Here is a 22,947-nt window from a genome sequence, read left to right as displayed (position 1 = left end):
TGTGCGGGACCCCGGCGGCGCTGCTGACCATGAGCCACCAGGTAAATGACCTGAAAGAGGAAGGTGAGTCCATGTCCTGATCCTGTGGGGCCCACCCATGGGGTTCCTGGGCAGCAGCAGGGGATGGGGGAAGCACATGTGGTCTTAAGAGGCATAGGGAGGAGCTGGGTTTGAGTCCAGGGCCTGCCCCCTGAGCGCTGAGCGACCTTGGCTGGTTATTCAACCTCTCCCGTCCTCGTGCATGAGATGTGGGTGGTCATCATCTCCTTGCAGGGCTACTAGCAGGATTCAAGACAACCTGTGCACAGCGCCTGTGTTCAGGCCAGCACCGGAGACTGTCCCGGCCGCTGCATGCTCCTCAGAGTCTGCCGGGACCTCTCAGCCTCCTGTTGTCTCGGTTAGGGTTGCCTGTTCCAAGCAAGCCCCTCAGCAGATTTCTATCTGTCTCTGTCTCTGTCCAGGGCAGGAGGTGGGGGATGTTCTGACCTCATGACTGACAGTATCAGAGAAATGTCACAGGCAGGGGACTCTATAATTTGCTGAGTAAAATCATTGGAGCTGGGTCCCAGTTTGAGGCAGCCACAAATCAGCTGAGGGGTCCCACAGTGACCGGGGGTCTGCAGGGAGGGGGACTCACCAGAGGTCAGCCATTTGTCAGCAATCCTGTCTCTTGCAGCACAAGGCAGAGTGAAAGGGCGGGCGAGGAGCGGCTCTCCACGCACAGGTGAGATGGGGTGGTAGGTCTTTGGGGAGCCTGCAGTGCCTGGGTGTCCTCTGCGCAGCCCAACAGTCCAGCCACCCATCCAACATTCTCCTTCATCTCCTTCCCTCTCATTCATGGAGGCTTCCTGGGAGGCAAGGTGTTTAACATGGGAGGGGGCAGAGTACCACTCAGAGAAGGTGCTGCTCAGCCCTCGGTGTCAGGGGAGACTCCCAGGGTTAGTGACACTCTGAGCTGAGCCTTGGGAAGCAGTCAACATTCACCAGACAGAGGGCAGGGAAGCTCGGTGCAGGTTTCTGGTGGGTGGTGTGGCCAGACTCACATCCAGGCCCCCGGACTCCAGGGGGAACACTCTTAACCTCCAAAAAGTAGTAGGCATAATGGGTGCTCCATCACCTTCCCACTGGGAATGTGACCACAGCTCTCCCGTGAGCCAGTGAGGGAGCCAACTTGTCCAGGAGAAGCGGGAGAGGCCAAGGAAACCATAGGCGGGAGAGAAACCCCTTGGTTGAGACTGAGGGTTCAGAGGAGAGGGGCAGAAGCCACACTCACAGGCTGGGCATCTTCATGTCACAAAATATTACGGATGCGATGCTGTTTTCTCCCCCTTCACATCCCAAGCAGGGCTGGCTCCTGCACCCCACACTAGTAGGCAAGAAACCAGAATCTTGGGGAGCGATGGGGTTCTGGGGGGTTGGAAGAGATCTCCTTCCTCCCGCATTCTGGGAGGGAGGGCCCTGTCCTGGCCCGACTCTGTACACCATCAATGGGGAGCTGACCCCAGGAGCCACTTCATCTGCCGTTTCCACTCCTGTGACCCGCTGCTGCCTGGTTGTCGGGAGCCTGAGCCTCAGCGAGGCAGCTGTGTTACAAGCGGAGAGACCCAGGAGCAGGAGGCACAGAGGAGCTGGGCAGAGGCTGGCAGGGGATGCAGCCTGGCATCTCAACAGCCCTTCCTGGCCCCCATCCCAGAACTTGCCTCAGCCACTGTCCCTTCTTCCTACCCCACCTGCCTGCCTCATCCACTCTTTATCTCAATCCAAAGGTGTAGGAGCAAATGTGAGAAAGTTCTATGCCCCAGGATGGCCAGATGAGAAAACTTCCTCCCAGGGGTCAGGCCGCGGTGCTCCTGTGGTGACCACTGCCTGTAGGATGCTCGGGCTGGTTCTCCACACTCCACTCCCCTCATTGTCATCCAGATGCCGTCCGTGCCACGCCCAGCCTGGCCTCCCTCTGCCTCCGCTTCAGGGCTGTGCTGTGCGGGACTCCCCTGTGAGCAGTAGTCCTTGAGTAGGACTGAAATGGAAGACCATTTTGCCTAAAACACAAACCCTTTCCTACTGAAATATTCCACGTCGCCTCTGCCATTTTCCCTTTCCCATAGAACACAGGAAATTGGTCAGAATTTTCACTTCACAGATCTAAGTGGTGAAGGAGTGCAGTAAAGTTAAACATTGGGAATATATTAAATTAACTGAAACCCAGCGCCATGAAGGTTTCCATTTTAAATCTCCTCTGGAGTCACCTGCGACAGGACCTGATATCCTCATCCTTCAGTTTATACTCTACCAGGAGGGAATAAAAGTTTAAGAATACAATGTTCTTTTCTCAGAATAGCTACAGTTTGTTACTGTGTTCATTGAAAAGAAGGATGAGAACTCTCCCTCCTTCTGTATCGTTTGGTAAATGCACTGAATTGTTGAGATCACGGGACTGGGGGCAGCCGCAGCCTCTCCTCGGCCTGTGTTTTGCACTGTGAATTCTCTGACCGAGTCAGGTGCTACAAAGGAGAAGGCCTGTTACGTTTAGGAGAGCATGTGCTGGGCTTGGAGGCCTTCCTAGCAAGACAGCTGCCTTTCCAGCTCCTAAATTATGCATTACGTGGAGTCTGTTGAAAACTGATTATGAAAGAGAAAAAACCAGCTTATTTTCTGTGTAGAAGAGGTCTGGGGAAAATTGAAGGGCAAATTCTGGCTTGTTTTCCACATTCCATATGAATTTCGTTCAGTTGGAGAACTAAATTACAGCAGGAATTACAGCTCAGAAAAAAAAATTGTAACACCAAATTATATCTACAGTGCTGGGAAGTATGCTTGGTACAGTTCATTACCACAATGAAAACCGTTGTATTAGCTGACTGAGGACACAGGGAGAGCTCAGAAGAGGATGCAAACAATGACGTTCCTATTCAGTCCTTTCAAGCAACATAGAGCTGATCTTTATGGGAGCCCAGGGAACTCCTCTCCGTGATCCCTTGCCTTGATCTCTGCTTCTCTGCCCTTTCTGAGCGCTGGACTCAGTCCTAGAGCTCTCTTAGGGATCATGGCTGTGATAATATTTGTTTTGCTCCATCCCTTTTCCAACAGGGGGCTACTGCCTTCCAGAGTATTGTGCAGGAGCATTTGTAAGACAAATCATCCCTCACTGGCTAACACTGACTAGCTTCCTACCTTGGATAAATCATGCAAAAATAGTCTTTCTTTACGTTGTCTTATCAAAGACTATTTTTCCATAGGGAGTGAGAAGAAGAAAGAGGTTGGGACAGGAGTGGGCTAAGGAAACCTGCTCTATGATAAATACAGGACAGGTTCTCTTGGCTCACTCCCGCAAATAGCACACAAGACTTTTCTTTTCTTTTCTTTTCTTTTCTTTTTGAGATGGAGTCTTGCCCTGTTGCCCAGGCTGGAGTGCAATGATGTGATCTCAGCTCACTGCAACCTCCGCCTCCCGAGTTCAAGTGATTCTCCTGCCTCAGCCTCCCAAGTAGCTGGGATTACAGGCACACGCCACCCCACCCAGCTAATTTTTGTATTTTTAGTAGAGACGGGGTTTCACCATCTTGGCCAGGCTGGTCTCAAACTCCTACCTCATGATCCACCCGCCTCAGCCTCCCAAAGTGCTGGGATTACAGGTGTGAGTCTCCGCACCTGGCCGCAAGACTTTTCAGTGCACCTATGCCAGTTATCTCATCAGTCCTGGCTATAACCTCAGCATTTAAAACCGAGCCTCAAAGACATGGAGATGGCTGGGCCCAGTGGCTCATGACTGTAATCCCAGCACTTTGGGAGGCCGAGGTGGGCAGATCACTTGAGGTCAGGAGTTCAAGACTAGCCTGGTCAATATGGTGAAAGCCTGTCTCTACTAAAAATACAAAAATTAGCCAGGCTTGGTGGTGCATGCCTGTAGTCCTAGCTACTCGGGAGGCAGAGGTGAATTACTTGAACCTGGGAGGCGGAGGTTGCAGTGAGCCTAGATGGCGCTGTTGCACTCCAGCCTGGGCGGCAGAGAGGGACTCTCACCAAAAAAAAAAAAAAAAAAAAAAAAAGACATGGAGATTATTAATGATAGCTTCAGACCCATGTTTGGTGCCTCTTTTTACCTTTAAAATAAGTGAAGCAATCACAGCCAATATGCTCACAAGACCTTCCTTCTAGCAGCTGCGCTAGAAGCTGCAGAGCAGTGTCACCCTCCCCACATCACCTTCTTCCATGTTGCTAGTATGACCCTTCGATGCAGACCTTGCCCCCACAAACATGCTCCATTATCACACCCTTACCCTCCAGATTTCAACCCAGCTCCCCGTGGGCATGTACCCCTCTCCTCCTGCCTCCCACACCAGAACACACCCGGGACGCAGCTCTGCGTTTGTCACCTATGCCCCAGACTCCCTGGCATTTCTGCTGGGGCCCCTCAATCCCCTGTTTCCTCTGCCTGGAATCCTCCTAACTTGCTACCACAATCATCCCCTCCATTTCTCTACCCACTTCTTCTCTTGGCAAACTCCTATTCATCCTTCAAGATTCAGAGTAGCCCCTAAGTATGTATTAAAGACTTCATCGTAATTATTTTTAATTGAGCTGTAAAATGTTCCACATAGTAGATAAATCACAGGTTAATTAAGCATTATTCTGTTACTGAATATTTAGGTTATTTCTCATTTTTATAATAGAAATAATGTTGCATTGAAGATTCTTAGGCTTGGATTGACTCCTACAGGTGGAATTAATAGATCAGAAAGTATTTTTAGGCTGGGCGTGGTGGCTCATGCCTGTAATCTCAGCACTTTGGGAGGCCGAGGTGGACAGATCACTTAAGGTCAGGAGTTTGAGACCAGCCTGGCCAACATGGTGAAACCCCTTCTCTGCTAAAAATACAATAATTAGCCAGGTGTGGTGGTGCACACCTGTAATCCCAGCTACTCGGGAGGCTGAGGCACAAGAATCTCTTGAATCCAGAAGGTTGAGGTTGCAGTGAGCCGAGATCACACCACTGCCCTCCAGCCTGGGCGATAGAGCAAGATTCTGTCTCAAAACCAAAAAAAAAAAAAAAAAAAAGAAAAGAAAAAAGAAAGTGTTTTAAAGCTCTTGTTACATATTGCCAAACTGCATAAAGAGCTGCATTACAATTTATATTGCTACCAGTAATAAATACACATTTTAACAAGTCTCATTAGTACTGGATGGAAAATTTTAAAAACCTAATACTATAAACAAGACTTGAAATCTCATAATTGACTTATTTTAAATTTTCTTTGATAACTAGTAAAACTGCATTTTCCCCTGTTTCCTAGTTGCATTTCCCCATTAGTAACTTACCTGTTCATAAGTTTTGCTTAACAGTCTTTGTGTCCTCCCCCATATTGATATGTAAGTTCTTTCCATTAGTCTCATGTTTGATTAACAATTTTCCTTATTAGAAAAAAAAAAGATTCAGAGTAAGTGTTGGAGAGGAGAATTTTTTCCTCTACCTTCCGAGGTTCAGTGACTACAGGCTGTGTGAATCAAACTGACAAAAGACAGATCAAGAAGAGGGGGAAAAAGGATTGAATTACATATGTGCAAATGAAAGTTCACAAAGATGACTCAAAGAAGTGGTTAGAATTTGGGGCTTATATACCATCTTAGAGGTATATATCATCTTAAAGGGTGATAGAGTGTGGAGAAGAGGCTTGACAAAGGAAAAGCGTTTTGGGGCTTCTGGGTAAGTTATGGAAGGTGACTAGGAAACGTGTGGTAAATAAATGTTATTCGGTAAGGTTTGTTAAGCAGGTAAGAGTGTTCTCAGGTGCTAAGAGTTGTCTCTGGAGTAGTTATCTTCCAAGTATAGGAGAGGGAGACCCCTTCCAAAAGGAAATATACAGCCTGATTTTAGTCCAAAAGGGGAGGGGAGCCGCATATATCTAATTGCCTTCAGCTTGAAATAATCTTTACGCTGAAGTGGCATATTTTGGGATGGTATCTTCTAGTCTCCTTCATAAACATCAGTTCTTTGTGAAGCATTTTCAACCATCCCAACCATAATTTATCACTACTTTTCCCTTTCTGTATTTTTACAGTCTTTTCTCTTCAATCCACCATTTATTTCTTCTTCTTCTTCTTTTTTTTTTTTTTTTTTTTTTTTTCTGACAGAGTCTCGCTCTGTCGCACAGGCTAGAGTCAGTGGCACATCTTAGCTTACTGCAACCTCCACCTCCCGGGTTCAAGCAATTCTCCTGTCTCAGCCTCCCGAGTAGCTGGGACTACAGGCGAGCACTACCACGCCTGGCTAATTTTTGTATTTTTAGTATTTTATACTTAGTATATTACATTTAGTAATATACTTAGTATTTAGTGGTTTGTATTTTTCTTTTTAAAAACAAAGTACAAGGCCAGGCGTGGTGGCACACACCTGCAATCCCAGCACTTTGGGAGGCCAAGGCGGGTGAATCACTTGAGGTCAGGAGTTTGAGACCAGCCTGGCCAACGTGGTGAAACCCTGTCTCTACTAAAAATACAAAAATTAGCCAGGCAAGGTGGCACACACCTGTAATCCCAGCTACTCAGGAGGCTGAGGCAGGAGAACTGCTTGAACCTGGGAGGTAGAGGCTGCAGTGAGCCGAGATCTCACCACTGCACTCCAGCCTGGGTGACAGAGTGAGACTCTGTCTCAAAAATAAAATAAAATAAAAACAAAATACATTTATCTAAGTTATTGTCCAAAGCTGGCTCCCTAACACCCCACAACCTGTTAAGACAAAGCTGATTTATTGCTTATAGCAGGCAAAGCTTTGGCAGTATCTTACAGAGGGGAAGGTAAGGCCAGAACTTATTGAGAATTGGAAATTTGATTGAAGGCAGGTCTTTCAAAGTGAGAGCTGGAATGAGTTTGGGTAAGAATCACAACATAACAGTCCACAATAAACAGCATGGCCAGGATTTTGAGGTGAGGCATTCAAAGAATCTTAGAGCCCAAATTGAAGAATTGACAGGTCTTTGGGAAAATCCTGTAATGAACAATCAACATTTGCCTGGGTAGGAGATGCCTAGAATGATAAAGACATGCTCATGAAACAGAGGTGTAGCACAAAGTCATCTTAGTACAGACACTAAGGTATAGCTGTGCTCTCTGTGTCCAGACTCAGTATGAGGGAAGATGGTTTAAGTTCTCAATTTCTCCTTGTGGTCATTCTTCAGCCCAAGCTGAAGGAAAAGCCATCAGTATGTCAATCTAGATATTCACCAGTATTTGAGGGGTCATCATTTCATGTCCATTGTCTGTTAACAGTTGTTTCACATCCAGTTTCTGCTGGCAGCTGTTTCAACCTGCATGTCAGATTTTTTTTTTTTTTTTTTTGAGACAGAGTCTCGCTCTGTCACCCAGGCTGAAGTGCAGTGGCATGATCTCGGCTCATTGTAACCTCCACCTCCTGGGTTCAAGCCATTCTCATGCCTCAGCCTCCCAAGTAGCTGGAACTACAGGCACTTGCCACCATTCCCAGCTGATTTTTTTTTTTTTTTTTTTTTTTTGTATTTTTAGTAGAGACGGGGTTTCACCATGTTGGCTAGGCTGGTCTCGAACTCCTGACCTCCAGTGATCTGCCTGCCTTGGCTTCCCAAAGTGCTGGGATTACAGGCATGAGCCAACGCACCCAGCCAGATTTTCCAGTTCTTTTTAGTGGATAACCCTTGCTGGATGATTTGAATGATGGCAGCAGTGCAGCAGCATTTAAAACTCTGGAGATCCCACATCTGAATGCTGGCACACAGACAAATACTAACAGAAGGATTGTCATCAGAGTTTGTATAATCTACTTCTCAGCCAGGATCTAAGAGTGCCCCGACTAAACAAGAAAGTAGATCTCATCCCGAATCTGGAGTCCACGTAACCAAATATGAGGTTACTCATCAAATTACCCAATTTCTGATTTCTTTGTTTACTTCCTAGATCTTTTTAGTAATATCAAAGATTTCAGAGAGGTCTGCAGGAATGTAAGTACAGCATTCTTCCACTAAAACAGCACACATTCCCCGCGCCTTGGGAGATCAATATCCTATCTAAGGCAGCTCTGTTGTGGACCACCACCCACCCAATCTCATAAACCTCTTGACAAATGAGTTTTATGGCCTTACCGGCATTGTCTAAATCATCTGCTATTCTCTCAACCACAGCATGCTACATTTACCCTACTATTCAGATCTCTTGTAAATTATGAAACGAAGGCTGGGTGCAGTGGTTCACACCTGTAATCCCAGCACTTTGGGAGGCCAAGGTGGGAAGATCACATGAGGCCAGGAGTTCAAGGCCAGTCTGGGCAACACTGCAAGACTCCATCTCTATAAAAAAATTTAAAAATTAGCCAAGCATGGTGGCGCATACTTGTAGTCCTAGCTATTCAAGAGGCAGAGGCAGGAGGATCACTTGAGGCCAGGAGTTCAACAGCAGCCTGGGCAATATAATGAGACCCCTGTCTCTACCAAAAAAAAAAAAAAATTTAATTAGACATGCATGGTGTCACACACCTGTAGTTCTAACTACACAGGAGGCTGATATGGGAGGATCACTTGAGCTCAGGAGCTTGAGGCTACAACGAGTTATGATGACTCCACTACACTTCACTCTGGGTGGTAGAGCAAGATTCTGTCTCAAAAATAAATAAATACATACATACATAAAGGCATGCATACATACATAAAGTATGAAAAGAAGTGTCTTGAGGGGAGAAGAAAGAAATCTAGAATACCCCTAGGGTACTTAGGATTTCAGTTCTCAAACCAGGGCCCAATTTTTCTCCTTCTTCAATGAAACTATCTACTGATCTCATTTTCCTAGAGAACAAATTAATAGATGATATCATAGACAATTCTGAGAGTAGGTATTAGTTTACAAACGTAACAAGTTCCTGTCTAGTTTGTGAATAATAGTCAGGAGGCTTCTGTTCCTTATCCAGTATCTGTCACTGGGGGCCATTCAGTCATCTGGTTTTCGCCAGAATACTCCTATGGGATTGTCAAATAATGCTGTAAACTGTTGGTACCATTCATCATGAATAGTTTGGTGTCAGGCAGTTAATTGTGTAGTTTTGAGATCACTAAGTAGATCTAAAGCAAACAAAAGAAGAAGAAGAAAGAAGAAGGAAGAAGAAAGAAGAAGGAAGAAGAAGACGAGGAAGAAAAAGACGAGGAAGGAGAAGAAGAAGACGAAGAAGGAAGAAGAAGAAGAACAAGAAGAACAAGAACAAGAACAAGAAGAAGAAGAAGAACAAGAAGAAGAGGAAGAAGAAGAAAGAAAGAAAAAGAAAGAAAGAAAGAAAAAGAAAGAAAGAGAGAAAGAAAAGAAAGAAAGAAAGAGAGGAAAAATAACATTAATGTCTTACTTGTAAGATCTTTGAAAGTAGACAGTCTCCAAAAATATACCACTTGTTCCCCAATCCACTTATAATTATGTCAGTGAAAGTCTGATCACAAAGACTAGCTCTCACAAAAGGTCCCCAGGTAGTGTTTCATGGAGGCAGGGCCCTTCTAGGACATGAAGAAGGTTTTGGATTTCTCCCCACCTGACCTATTGTGGAGATGCCATCTAAAAAGTCATCCAATGGTTTAGTCCAGTTACCCAGGAAACCAACTGATTTCTTAAAAGGAACTGGAACCAAATGAAACTGGGTGGCTCCTGAAGAAAAATGTGCACTCTAGACAGTTCATGGGTTAATTGTAGCTGGGTACTACAGTCATACCAAGGAGTGATTAAGGATGTAAACAGAAATATTAAAAATAGAAGTCTTATAAGTTACATAACTAAAGTAGCCTTAAGTCAGGGAGAGGATAGGAGGCAGGTAAAAGAATAGGAAACAGAGGAATATCGATTATAGAGTAGTAATCTGCAGAGTTGGGCATAAACTGTAGATCTTGGGCATAAGCTGTAAATCTTGGGCATAAGCTGTCTACATCTGAGGCTGTCTGCTTTGGGAGGTCTCCTAAGAATCTTTAGCTTGAGGTCACCAATAGGAATGGTTTTCTAGTAATTTTAGGATGGTGTATGTCTCTTGAGTTGAAGGACATGATCAACTCTTAGAGTTTCACCAGCATGTTAGTCGTTACCTAAGAGGCCTTCCAACTGGGGTTCTAAAATAGTTCTTTGTTGAAGACAAAAACTCTGGAGGGTTTAAGGAAGCTTTGGGGGCAAAACAAATAGTATCTGTAGGTGACACAGACTTAAACTGGTTGAGGGTAACTTATTACTGAAAAGTAATATTACTGAAACATTTCGTGACAATGAAACTGACAGGAAAATTTGGATGCTTCCATAGCATGCAAAACAAACAATGAAGGCATTCTAAAAGCTTTGGTCAAAATATCTGTAATGATTAAGCATGTTTTAATAGATAATGTACACCATATCTAATTTATAAAGATGGATAACCATAATTTTTACAGAGAAAAAATCTTGAAGTATAACATATAATTATCTAAAAACATAATGTACATGACATACCAAGAAAATATCAAACATATAAGAAAAATATATCAAGACTATATGAAGAATATCAAATAAAAAGATTCAGTAAGTAAGTATGGAATAGGTCCTAAACATCTATATTTCAATAAAAGTCCATAGATACATCTGATGTGCATCTTCAATAGAAAAGCACTGGCCTGAAGGAGGCTAGATTCAAATTAAAGAGGAAACATTGTGTCCAAATAAACATTTTAAATGATAACTGAATTATAACTGATAATTCTACTGTTGTCTAACATCAGGCAGAGCACCACCAGGACTCTAACAAAAGGAAACAGACCATAGACAATGGAGGAATTAACAAATCTCTGGATATAGAACACATAATTGCTGAAATGTTTGAACATTTTACCTACACAGGTTAACCTAGAGAAGGCTAAACATCTCTTCTGATTTGACAAGCTTCCCCCAAAACCCTAACAACAATATATCAAATAATCCTAATTGTTTCTGGCACCTGTATTTTAAAAAAGGTGAAAGAACAAGTCTCCGTGGCCTTCTAGGGGCCCTCTGGGAAATCTCAAAGGTAGTCTTAGGTAAAAAGGTATTCTGAAAGGTATTTAACTTCATTTGAGAGTCAATCTTAGAAACAAACAAAATTGTCTGGAGAGTTGAACACAGGAATAACATTTGGCTACTCATTTCAAAGTGGCAATAAAACATTTAAAATATTTAAAAACAAGCTTAGAAGGTAAGGTGATCATCCACTAAGAGCCTTAACTATTTCATAAGTGAAGAACCTTTATTATCTTAAATAAAATTTCTTTTCTGCAAACTTTCTGCTATTTTCTATTTCCATTCAGGTTTTGTCCTTCACTGTTCTCTTTACTATTCTGGAACAACTAGGCATTTTACTTTAGGACAAAACTATTCTTTTTTTCTTAACACGTTTTATTACTTTGCAAACAAAGTTGTACCTCTCTATCAAGATTGATCATAATAGAGTATCATTTAATTATAACTTTTAACTAAAGGATCTTCTGTTTCACAGAACAAACTGGGAGGATGGATAATTGTCAACTGTCACACATCAGTATTTTAGACTAGCAGAGCTCCTGAATGTACACAACACGACTTTCGACAAACACACACATCTTGTATACAACTTCTCAAAAGGGCAGATATGAACATGGGTGTTAACAGGCCCAAACATATAACTTCTCTGTGGCATATTTTTTTAAAAAAAGCAAAAGTAAATAAACTTAAAATTATGTTTAGTAATCAATGTTTCAGAATCCTTTCTTACTTAGAAATTAGTGGCCAGGTGTGGTGGCTCATGCCTGTAATCCCAGCACTTTGGGAGGCCAAGGCAGGCAGATCACCCGAGATCAGGGGTTCGAGACGAGGCTGACCAACATGGAGAAACCCCATCTCTACTAAAAATAGAAAATTAGCTGGGTGTGGTGGAGCATGCCTGTAATCCCAGCTACTCGGGAGGCTGAGGCAGGAGAATTGCTTGAACCCAGGAGGCGGAGGTTGCAGTGAGCCAAGACAGCACCATTGCACTCCAGCCTGGGAAACAAGAGTGAAATTCCATCTCAAAAAAAAAAAAGAAAGAAATTAGTTAGGCATCTAATCAATATCCATAAACTCAATACCAGTTCAAGGCTTTATAATACCTGAAAATCTTGGAAATTAATTTCCAAGCTGGCATACTACAAAATATAATTACTGTTCACAAAAGTGTTCAGAGTAATGAATAATTTTAGTTAAGCACGAATTTAGGTATTTCATAACCTTCAGCATCAAATAGAAGTAATGCTAATATATTTGATCAAGGAACCTATATAAGTCTAGAAACAACATACTCAAGTAGAATAAAAATGTAAGCTAGGCTTTCACTTAATGTTGAAAAACCAAAGAAGGCATAGCTGTTTTTATGAAATTAAACATAATAAATTAGTTCATTTGCCAAATTTTTACCTAATTTCTGGGATTCTAAAAATTTATTTGTGTTTTTTGGTTTTTTAGTTTTGTATTTGTTTAGAAACAGGGTCTTGCTCTGTTACCCAGGCTGGAGTGCCCTGGTGCCATCACAGCTCACTTGGGTAATCCCGCTATCTCAGCCTCCCAAGTAGCTAGTACTATCGGCATTTACCAGTATCCTGGCTAAATTTTTAGTTTTTTTGTACAGCCAGGATCTCGCTATGTTGCCCAGGATGGTCCTGAATTCCTAGGTTCAAATTATTCTCCCTCCTCGGCCTCCCAAAGTGCTGGGATTATAGGCATGAGCCACCGTGCCCGGCCTAAGCACTTAATATCTTAATTCAGCCAATTAAATGAGCTCTTTTATTTTGTTGTCATTGTTGTTGTTGATGATTTTTTGACTTTTTAAAAAAATATTTTTCCAACTGGGCATGGTTGCTCACGTCTGTAATCCCAGCACTTTGGGAGGCCAAGGCGGGCGGATCAGTTGAGGTCAGGAGTTTGAGACCAGCCTGGCCAACACGGTGAAACCCTGTCTCTACTGAAAATACAAAAATTAGCCAGGCATGGTGGCGCATGCCTGTAATCCCAGCTACTCGAGAGGCTGAGGCAGAAGAGTCCCTTGAATTCGGGGGGCAGATGTTGCAGTGAGCTGAGAGCACGCCACTGCACTCCAGCCAAATAGGAAAAATATTTTTCCTATCCTTCTGCAGTTTGCAACTCCTTTATCTTCAGAAAAACTTCTTCTTGAGAGTTTCCTCAGAGCATCTCATTCAGCAATCATTTCATTTTTAAAAAATAGACTTCATTTTTTAGAGCAGTTTTAGGATTAGAGAAAAATTTTGCAGAAATTACATAGAGTTTTGGCCACGTGTGGTGGCTGACACCTGTAATTCCAGCACTTTGGGAGGACGAGGTGGGCGGGTCACCTGAGGTCAGGAGTTGGAGACCAGCCTGGCCAACATGGTAAAACCCCGTCTCTACTAAAAATACAAAAATTAGTTGGGTATGGTGGTGCGCACCTATAATCCCAGCTACTCAGGTGGCTGAGGCAAGAGAATCACTTGAACCCTGGAGGCAGAGGATGTAGTGAGCCGAGATCACACCACTGCACTCCAGCCTGGGCAACAGAGCCAGATTCTGTCTCAAAAAAGAAAAACAAAATTAGCTCCATGCAGTGGCGCATGCCTATAGTTCCAGCTACTCAGGAGGCTGAGGCGGGAGGATCACTTGAGTGTGGGAGGCAGAGGCTGTAGTGTGCTGAGATTGTGCCACTGCACTCCAGCCTGGGCGACAGAACAAGACCCTGTCTCAAAACAATAAAAATTAAAATAAAAAAAAAATTACATAGAGTTTCCATGTACGACCTTCTTTCCTCCCCTCACCCAATGTTTCTCCTAGCATGTCGCATTGGGTGTGCTGCATTTGTTACAACTGATGGGCCAATACGGATACATTATTAACTAAAGTGCATATTTTACACTAGAGGTCACTCTTTATACATTCCATAGGTTTTGACAGATGCATAATATATCATGTATCCATCATCACAGTATGACACAGAATAATTTGCCCCCAAAATGTCCTGTGGCCCACCTATTCAACCCTCTCTCCCTCCCACTGAACCCTCAGCAACCACTGATCATTTTTTCCGCTGTCTCTAGAGTGTTCTCTTTCTCCAGAATGCTGTATAGTTACAATCATACAGCATATAACCTTTTCATATTGCCTTCTTTCACTTAGAAATATGCATTTAAGTTTCCCTCATGTCTTTTCATCGCTTGAAAGTTCATTTCACCACTGAGTAATATTCCATTGTATTTATTACCACAGTTTGTTTATGCATTCACCTATTGAAGGACATCTTAGTTGCTTCCAAGTTTTGATAATTATGAATAAGGTGGCTGTAAATATTTGTGTGCAGCCTTTTGTTTTGGGACATAAATTTTCAACTCAGTTGGGTTAACACCTAGGAGTGCAAATGCTGGATTTTATGGTCAATCTATGTTTAGTTTTGTAAGAAACTGCCACACTGTTTTCCAAAGTAGTTGTACCATTTTGCATCCTCACTAGCAATAAATGAGAGTTCCTGTTGTTCTACATTTTTTATAGCATTTTGTGTTGCCAATAAGCATGTAATATAGTATTTCATTGGTGTTTTAATTCACAGTTCCCTAATGACATACCATGTTGAGCATCTTTTCATATGCCTATTTACCATCTGTATACTTTCTTTGATGAGATGTCTGCTCAGATCTTTTCTCCATTTTTTAATTGTTTGTTTTCTTATTCTTGAGTTTTAATGTGTGTATTTTGGATACAAGTCCTTTTTCAGATACATGTTTTGCAAATATTTTCTCCTAGTTTGTGGCTTTTTTTTTAATTCTCTTAACAGTGTCTTTTGCAGAGTGGAAGTTTTTAGTTTTAATGAAGTAAAACATCAATTTTTTTCTTTAATGGATCATGCTTTTGGTATTGTATTTTATTCTTTGTTTTTATTTTTGTTTTCATTTATGGTGTGGTATTTTAAAAGTCATTGCTAAATCGAAGGTCATTTCAATTTTCTCCTTTGTTATCTTTTACAGTTTTATAGCTTTGTGTTTTACATTTAGGTTTATGATCCATTTGGAGTTAATTTTTGTGAAAGGCATAAGGTCTGTATCTAGATTTTTGGTATTGGCCTATGGGTGCCCAGTTGTTCCAGCACAATTTGTTGAAAAAAGTATCCTTTCTCCATTGTCAAAGGTTGGCTATATTTGTGTGGGTCTATTTCTGAGCTCTCTATTCCGTCCCATTGATCTAATTCTCTTTCACCAGTATCACACCGTCTTGATTACTGTACTTTTATAGTGTTGATGTGTATGAAGTAGAGCTTTATAGTCTTGATGTGGATTGTGCTGGATATTCTGGGTCTTTTGCCTTTCCATATAAACTTTAGAATCAGGGCCAGGTGCAGTACCTCACACCTATAATCCCAGCACTTTAGGAAGCCAAACTGGGAAGATTGTTTGATCCCAGGGCTTTGAGAACAACTCAGGCAATACAGAGACTCTACAAAAAAAAATTATAAAATTAGCTGGCCATGGTTAGTGTGCGCCTGTAGTCCCTGCTACTTGGGAGGCTGAGGTGGGAGGAATGCTTGAGACCAGGAGTTCGAGGCTGCAGTGAGCTATATTCGTGCCATTGCACTCCAGCCTGAGCAACAGAATGAGACCCTGTCTCTAAACAAACAAACAAACACTATAGAATCAGTTTATCAATATCCACAGAATAATTTGCTGGGATTTTGATTGAGATCGCATTAACTCTATAGAGAAAGCTGGGAAGAATTGACATTTTAATAATGTTGAATGTTCCGTGTTCGTTCCAAGGAACATTCATTTATTTAAGTCTTTGAGTTCTTTGAGTTCTTTCATCAGAATTTTGTAGTCTTCTTCATATAGCTCTTACACATATTTTGTTAGATTTATACATAAGTTTTGTTTATTTGTTTGTTTGTTTTTGAAACAGAGTTCTGTCACCCATGCTGGAGTGCAGTGGCACAATCTCGGCTCACTGCAATGTCCGCCTCACGAGTTCAAGGGATCTTCCCACTTCAGCCTCTGACGTAGCTGGGAATACAGACTCGTGCCACCACGCCCAGCTAATTTTTGTATTTTTAGTAGAGACAGGGTTTCACCATGTTGGCCAGGCTGGTCTGGAACTCCAGACCTCAACTGATCCACCTGCCTTGGCCTCCCAAAGTGCTGGGATTACAGGCATGAGCCACCGTGCCCTGCCAAGTATTTCATTTTTTTAGTTCTAATATAAATGGTGTTGTGATTTTAATTTTAAATTTCAATTTTTCATTGCTGGCTTATAGGAGCAATTACTTTTGCATATTAACCTTGTATCCTGCATCCTTGTTACAAAATGGCTTATTGTTTTCTAGGAGGTTCTTGTGGTTTATTTTGTTTTGTTTTTGTCAATTCTTTGAGATTTTCTACATAGACAATTATACTATCTGTGAACAAAGACAGTTTTATTTCTTTGTTCCCATTTAGTCTACTGTTAATATCCTTTTATTGTCTTACTGCATTATCTAGGACTTCCAACACAGTGCTGAATAGGTGACAGGAGACACCCTTGTCTTGTTCCCAGTCTTGAGGCAAAAGCATCTAGTTTCTTACCATTAAGTATGATGTTAGTTGTAGGGGTTTTGTAGCAATTCTTCATCAGGTTGAGGAATTATCCCCTCTATTTCTAGTTTGCTGAGAACTTTTTTTAATCATGAATTGGTGTTGTATTTTTTTAATGTTTTCTCTGCATCTATTGATATGATCCTGTGATTGTTTTTCATTAGCTGTTGATAAGATGGATTACATCAATTGATTTTCTAATGTTGAGCCAGTCTTGCATACCTGGACTAAATCCCACTCGGCCTTGGTATACAACTCTTTTTATATGTTCTTAAATTCAATTTTCTATTTTATTAAGGATTTTTGTATCTATGTTTATAAGAGTTACAGGTCTGTTTTGTGTGACGTTTTTGTCTGATTTTTGTACTAGAGTAATGCTGGCGTCATGAAATGAGTTAGGAAGTGTTCCGTCTGCTTTTATTTTCTGGAAGAAATGCTAAAGAAATTGTATTATTTCTTCTTTAAACATTTGATAAAATCACCAGTGAAATCATCCAGGCCTGGTGTTTTCTATTTAAAAGGTTATTAATTGCCGAAACTATTTATTTAATAAATATAGGCCTATTCAGATTACCTATTTCGCTTTGTGTGAGTTTTGGTAGATTGTGTTTTTCCAGGAATTTGTCGAGTTCATCTGGGCCAGCAAATTTATAGGCATCAAGTTGTCTGCAATACTCCTTTATTATCCTTTTGTTTTGTTTTGTTTTTTGAGACAGAGCTTTGCTCTTGTTGCCCAGGCTGGAGTACAATGGCATCATCTCAGCTCACTGCAACCTCCGCCTCCTGGGTTCAAGTGATTCTCCTGGCTCAGCCTCCCGAGTAGCTGGGATTATAGGCACCCACCACCATATCTGGCTAATTTTTTTGTATTTTTAGTGGAGATAGGGTTTCACCATGTTGGCCAGGCTGGTCTCGAACTCCTGACCTCAGGTGATCCATCCGCCTCAGCCTCCCAAAGTGCTGGGATTGCAGCATGAGCCAACGTGCCCAGCCTCCTTTATTATCTTTTTAATGTCGTTGAGATAAATGGTGATGATCCCTCTTTTATTTCTGATATTAATAATTTATGTCTCCAGCCTGGGCAACAGAGCAACACCCTGTCTCAAAAATAAATCGATAAATAATGTACATTTTCTCACCTTTGTTCTTGGTTAGCCTGGCTAGAGGGTCATCAATATTATTAATCTTTTCAAAGAACCGTTCTATGATTTCATGCTTCTCTCCATCATTTTCTTGTGTTCAATTTCATTGATTTCTGCTCTAATTTTTATTATTCCTTTTATTCTGCTTACTTTGGATTTAATTTGTTCCTTTTTAGTTTTCTACAGTAGAAGCTTGGCTTATTGATTTTAGATCTTCTTTTCTAATAGATACATTCAATGCTACGAGTTTCTTTCTAAGCACTGCTTTTGCTGCATCCCATAAATTTTGATCAGTTGTATTTTCATTTAAATGTAGTCCAAAATATTTTTTCATTCTCTTGAGGCTTCTTTAACCTATGTGTTATTTAGAAGTGTGCTGTTTTATCTCCAAATATTTTGGTATTTTCCAGCTATCTTTCTGTTAGAGATTTCTAGTCTAATTCCATTGTGATCTGAGAGAGTATATTGTATGATATCTATTGTCTTAAATTTGTTAAGGTGTGTTTTATGGTCCAGCATATGGTCTATTTTGGTGAGTGTTCCATATGAGCTTGAGAAGGATCTGTTGTTGTTGGATGATATGTTCTATGCATGTTAATTTAATCCAATTGATTAATAGTGCTATTCAGTTCAACTATGTCCTTACTATTTTCTGCCTGCTGGCTCTGTCAATGGTTGATAGACGAATATTAAAGTCTCCAACTATAGTAGTGAATCGGTCTATTTCTCCTTGCAGTTTGTTTTTGTTTTTGTTTTGTTTTTTGAGATGGAGTCTCACTCTGTCACCCAGGCTGGAGTGCAATGGTGCCATCTCTCCTCACTACAACCTCCCCCTCCCGGGTTCAAGCCATTCTCCTGCCTCAGCCTCCAAAGTAGCTGAGATTACAGGCATGCACCACGATGCCCAGCTAATTTTTGTATTTTTAGTAGAGATGGGGTTTCACCATGTTGGCCAGGCTGGTCTCGAACACCTGACCTCAGGTGATCCACCCACCTCAGCCTCCCAAAGTGCTGGGATTACAGGCGTGAGCCACTGAGCCCGGCCTTTCTCCCTGCAGTTCTATTATGTTTTTGCCTCATGTATTTTGGCATTCTGTTGTTAGGTGCATACACTTTAAGTATTGTTATATCTTCTTGGAGAATTGACCCTTTTGTAATGCCCCTTCTTTTTATCTTTTATTTTTCGGTCTTAAACTCCTGGGCTCAAGCGATCTGTCTGCCTCTGCTTCCCAAAGTGCTGGGATTACAGGCATGAGCCACCACACCTGATCTTGCCCTTCTTTATCCCTGATAATTTTACTTGCTCTGAAATCTACTTTGTCTGAAATTAATACAATTACTCCAGCTTTTTTAAAAATATAATCAGGGTTAACACGGTTATCTTTCTCTGCCCTTTACTTTTAATCTATAAGTGTGTTTATATTTAAAGTGGGATTCTTATAGACAGCATATACTTGGGTCTTGGTTTTTGATCCATTCTCTGACAATCTCTTTCTTTAGTTGGTGTACTGAGATTATTTACACATAAAATGATTATTGATACAGTTGGGTTAATGTTTACCATATTTGTTGCTGTTTTCTCTTTGATGTCCTTGTTCTTTGTTCCTATTTTTATCTTCCACTCTTTTTCTGCCTTTTGTGGTTTTGATTGAGCATTTAATATGATTCCAGTTTATCTACTTTATCATATTAATTTTGCTTCCTTTTACTTTTTAAAAAAGGTTTGTTCTAGAATTTGCATTTCTAACTAATTCAAGTCCACTTTTAAATAACACTATACCTCTTCATGGGTAGCGCAGGTACTTTATAAAAGGGTATTCCCAATGTCTCCCTCCCATCACTTTGACATTGCTGTAATTCATTTAGCTTATCCATAAGCTATGATTATCCAACATATTGTTGCTATTATTATCCTAAATAAACCCTTACCTTTTAGGTCAGTTAGGAATTTAAAAAGAAGGATTTTATTTTGTTTTATTTATTTATTTATTTATTTTTTGAGACGGAGGCTTGCTCTGTCACCCAGGCTGGAGTGCAGTGGTGCGATCTCGTCTCATTGCAACCTCCACCTCCTGGGTTCAAGTGATTCTCCTGCCTCAGCCTCCCCAGTAGCTGGGATTACAGGCACGTGCCATCATGCCTGGCTAACTTTTGTATTTTTAATAGAGACGGGGTTTCATCATGTTGGCCAGGCTGGTCTCGAACTCCTGACTTCATGATCCACTCGCCTCAGCCTCCCAAAGTACTGGGATTACAGGTGTGAGCCACCAGGTTTGGCCTATTTTTTCTTTATTTATTCCTTCTTGAATGCTTTTCCTTTATGTAAATCCAAGTTTCTGACCTATGTCGTTTTCCTTCTCTCTGAAGAACCTCCTTTAACATTTTGAGGGGCTGGACAGGATGGCTCATGCCTGTAATCCCAGCACTTTGGTAGGCTAAGGCAGGAGAATCTCTTGAGGCCAGGAGTTTGAGATCAGCCTGGGCAAGATAGTGATACTCCATCTCTAAAAAAAAATTGTTTTTTAATTAGCTGGGAGGCTGAGGCAGGAGGATCACTTGAGCCCAGCAGCTCAAGGTTATAGTGAGCTATGATGGCACCACTGCATTCCAGCCTAGGCAACAGAGTCCCTGTTTCTAAATGAAAATAAAATAAAACTTTTTTTGCAAGGCACGTCTATTGACAACAAATTATCTCCATTTTTGTTTGTCTGAGAAAGTCTGTCTTCCTCACTTCTGAAGGATAATTTTGATGGATACAGAATTCTGTCCTTTTTTTTTTTTCCTTCAACACTTTAAATATACCACTCTACTCTCTTACTTGCACAGTTTCTGGAGAGAAATCTAGTGTAATTCTTATCTTTGTACCAATAGGTAAGGTGAGTTTTTTCCTCCAGCTTTTTTCAAGATTTTATCTTTGTCTTTGGTTTTCTGCAGTGTGAACACGATATGCCTAGGTGGAGATTTTTGGCATTTATCCTGCTTGATGTTCTCTGGGCTTTCTAGATGTGTGGTTTGGTGTTTGTCATTAATATTAGAAAATTCTTAGCAATTATTAATTCAAATATTTCTTCTGTTCCTTTCTCTCTTTGCTTTCTGGCATTCCCATTACACATATGTTACTCCTTTCTAAATTGTCCCAAAGTTTGGGGATATTTTGTTCCATCTCTGAAATTTCTTTTCTTTTTGCTTTCAGTTTAGGAAGTTTCTATTGACATATCCTCCACCCACTGACTCTTTCCTTGACTGTGACCAGTCTACTAACAAGCCCATCAAAGGTGTTCTTTACTTCTATTACAGTGTTTTTGGTTTTTACCATTTCTTTTTTGTTGTTTCTTAGAGTTTCAATCTCTTTGATTACATTACTCATCTGTTCTTGCATGTTGTCCATTTTTTCCATTAGATCTGTTAACATATTAATCAGTTATTTTTATTTCATTTTGTTTTTTTCAGATGGAGTCTTGCTCTTGTTGCTTAGGCTGGAGTGCAGTGGCACGATCTCAGCTCACTGCAACCTCCACCTCCCGGGTTCAAGCGATTCTCTTGCCTTAGCCTTCCAAGTAGCTGGAATTACAGACGTGCACCAACACGCCCAGCTAATTTTTGTATTTTTAGTACAGATGGGGTTTCACCACGTTGGCCAGGCTGGTCTCCAACTACTGACCTAAGATGATCCACCTGCCTCAGCCTCCCAAAGTGCGAGGATTACAGGCATGAGCCACTGCACCCGGCCTAATCAGTTATTTAAAATTCCCAGTCTAATCACTCCAAAATCTCTGTCATAGCTGAGTCTGGTTCTGATGCTTGCTCTGTCTCTTCAAATTATGTCTTTTGCTTCTAGTATGCCTTGTAAATTTTTTGTTGAAGCTGAGGATGATGTGCTAGAAAAAAGGAACTTCACTGAATACGCCATTAATGTGAAGTGTTATGTTTAACAGGATAGGAGTTAGGCTATGTTTACTGTTTGCTGTAGTCGTAGGTGTCAGATGATTCAGTCTCTCCTAAAGCACTTGCTACTGTTTTCTCTATTCATTTAGGGTTTCCCTCAAAACTCCTTCTTAAATAGAATCTGAGCCTTGAAGTTCTTTCTGTTAGAATCCCCTGACATTATACAGGGGTCCTATTGATGTGGTGGTAAGGTGTGAGGGGAGAAAAAATGTTCTATAGTTCTACAATTATATCTCAGTCTTTTAGTGAGCCTGTGCCCCTGGGCTGTGACCTTCTCAAGTGCTTCTCAGCTTCCTTCCCCACCTCAGGTGAGACAGGAAAGCCTGAAGGGACTAGAGGTGGGTACTTTCCTTTCCCCAGGTCAGTTATGCTCTAGTCAAACTCCAGTCAGCTAGGCTCACTCTGGCAAACATAGTTTCCCTTAGGAGCAGACCTTTGTTAAGATCAGAATGCGCTGGGCATATTTCAAAATGGTTGTTTTTCCTCCTGGAAGCATCAGGGAATTTTCCTTCAATCCCCATAGGCATGCACCACCTCACAAAGCTAATTTTTTTTTCTTTTTTTAAAGACAGAGTCTCGCTCTGTCACCCAGGCCAGAGTGCAGTGGCATGATCTCAGCTCACTACATCCTCCACCTCCCAGGTTCAAGCGATTCTCTTGCCTCAGCCACCCAAGTAGCTGGGATTATAGGCACGCACCACCATGCCCAGCTAATTTTTGTATTTTTAGTAGAGATGGGGTTTTACCATGTTGGCCAGTGTGGTCTCCAACTCCTGACGTCACAGTGAAAATTTGATAGGGCTCCTGGAGGTAAAACTGATGAAAGTGTGCCCCCACCAAGGCAGTCATTCTCACCCAGACCAGAAGCTTTCAGAATAGGAGGCCTTTGGACCTAGAGGGAGAAGAGATTTTTTTCCTTAGCCATTGCAAGGTTTGTGGATGAGACCCCAATAACAAAAGACAGATTAACAAGATAGAAGCATCCAATTTTATTTAATGTAAGTTTTAAGGAACACAAGAGCCTACAGAAATGAAGACCCAAATATACAGGGAAAACTGTATTTTTATGGACAGTTGTGCAGAATTATGATTGGAGGACAAAAGGGTATGATGTGGTGGTAATCAACCAGGGGGAAGTAGCAAAGCCTGTTTGTTCAGATTCCTCTTGGCCTCTCTATGTGACTTTCTTTTCCTTGGGTATAGGGCAAGACACCTGTCACAGGAGGTCTTCAAGGGAGACGGGAGGGAGAAGGCCAGAGAGTGA

The sequence above is a fragment of the Pongo abelii genome, chromosome 21 (genome assembly GCF_028885655.2).
Source record: "Pongo abelii isolate AG06213 chromosome 21, NHGRI_mPonAbe1-v2.0_pri, whole genome shotgun sequence".
Taxonomy (NCBI): Eukaryota; Metazoa; Chordata; class Mammalia; order Primates; family Hominidae; genus Pongo; species Pongo abelii.
This window is presented reverse-complemented; position numbering follows the sequence as displayed.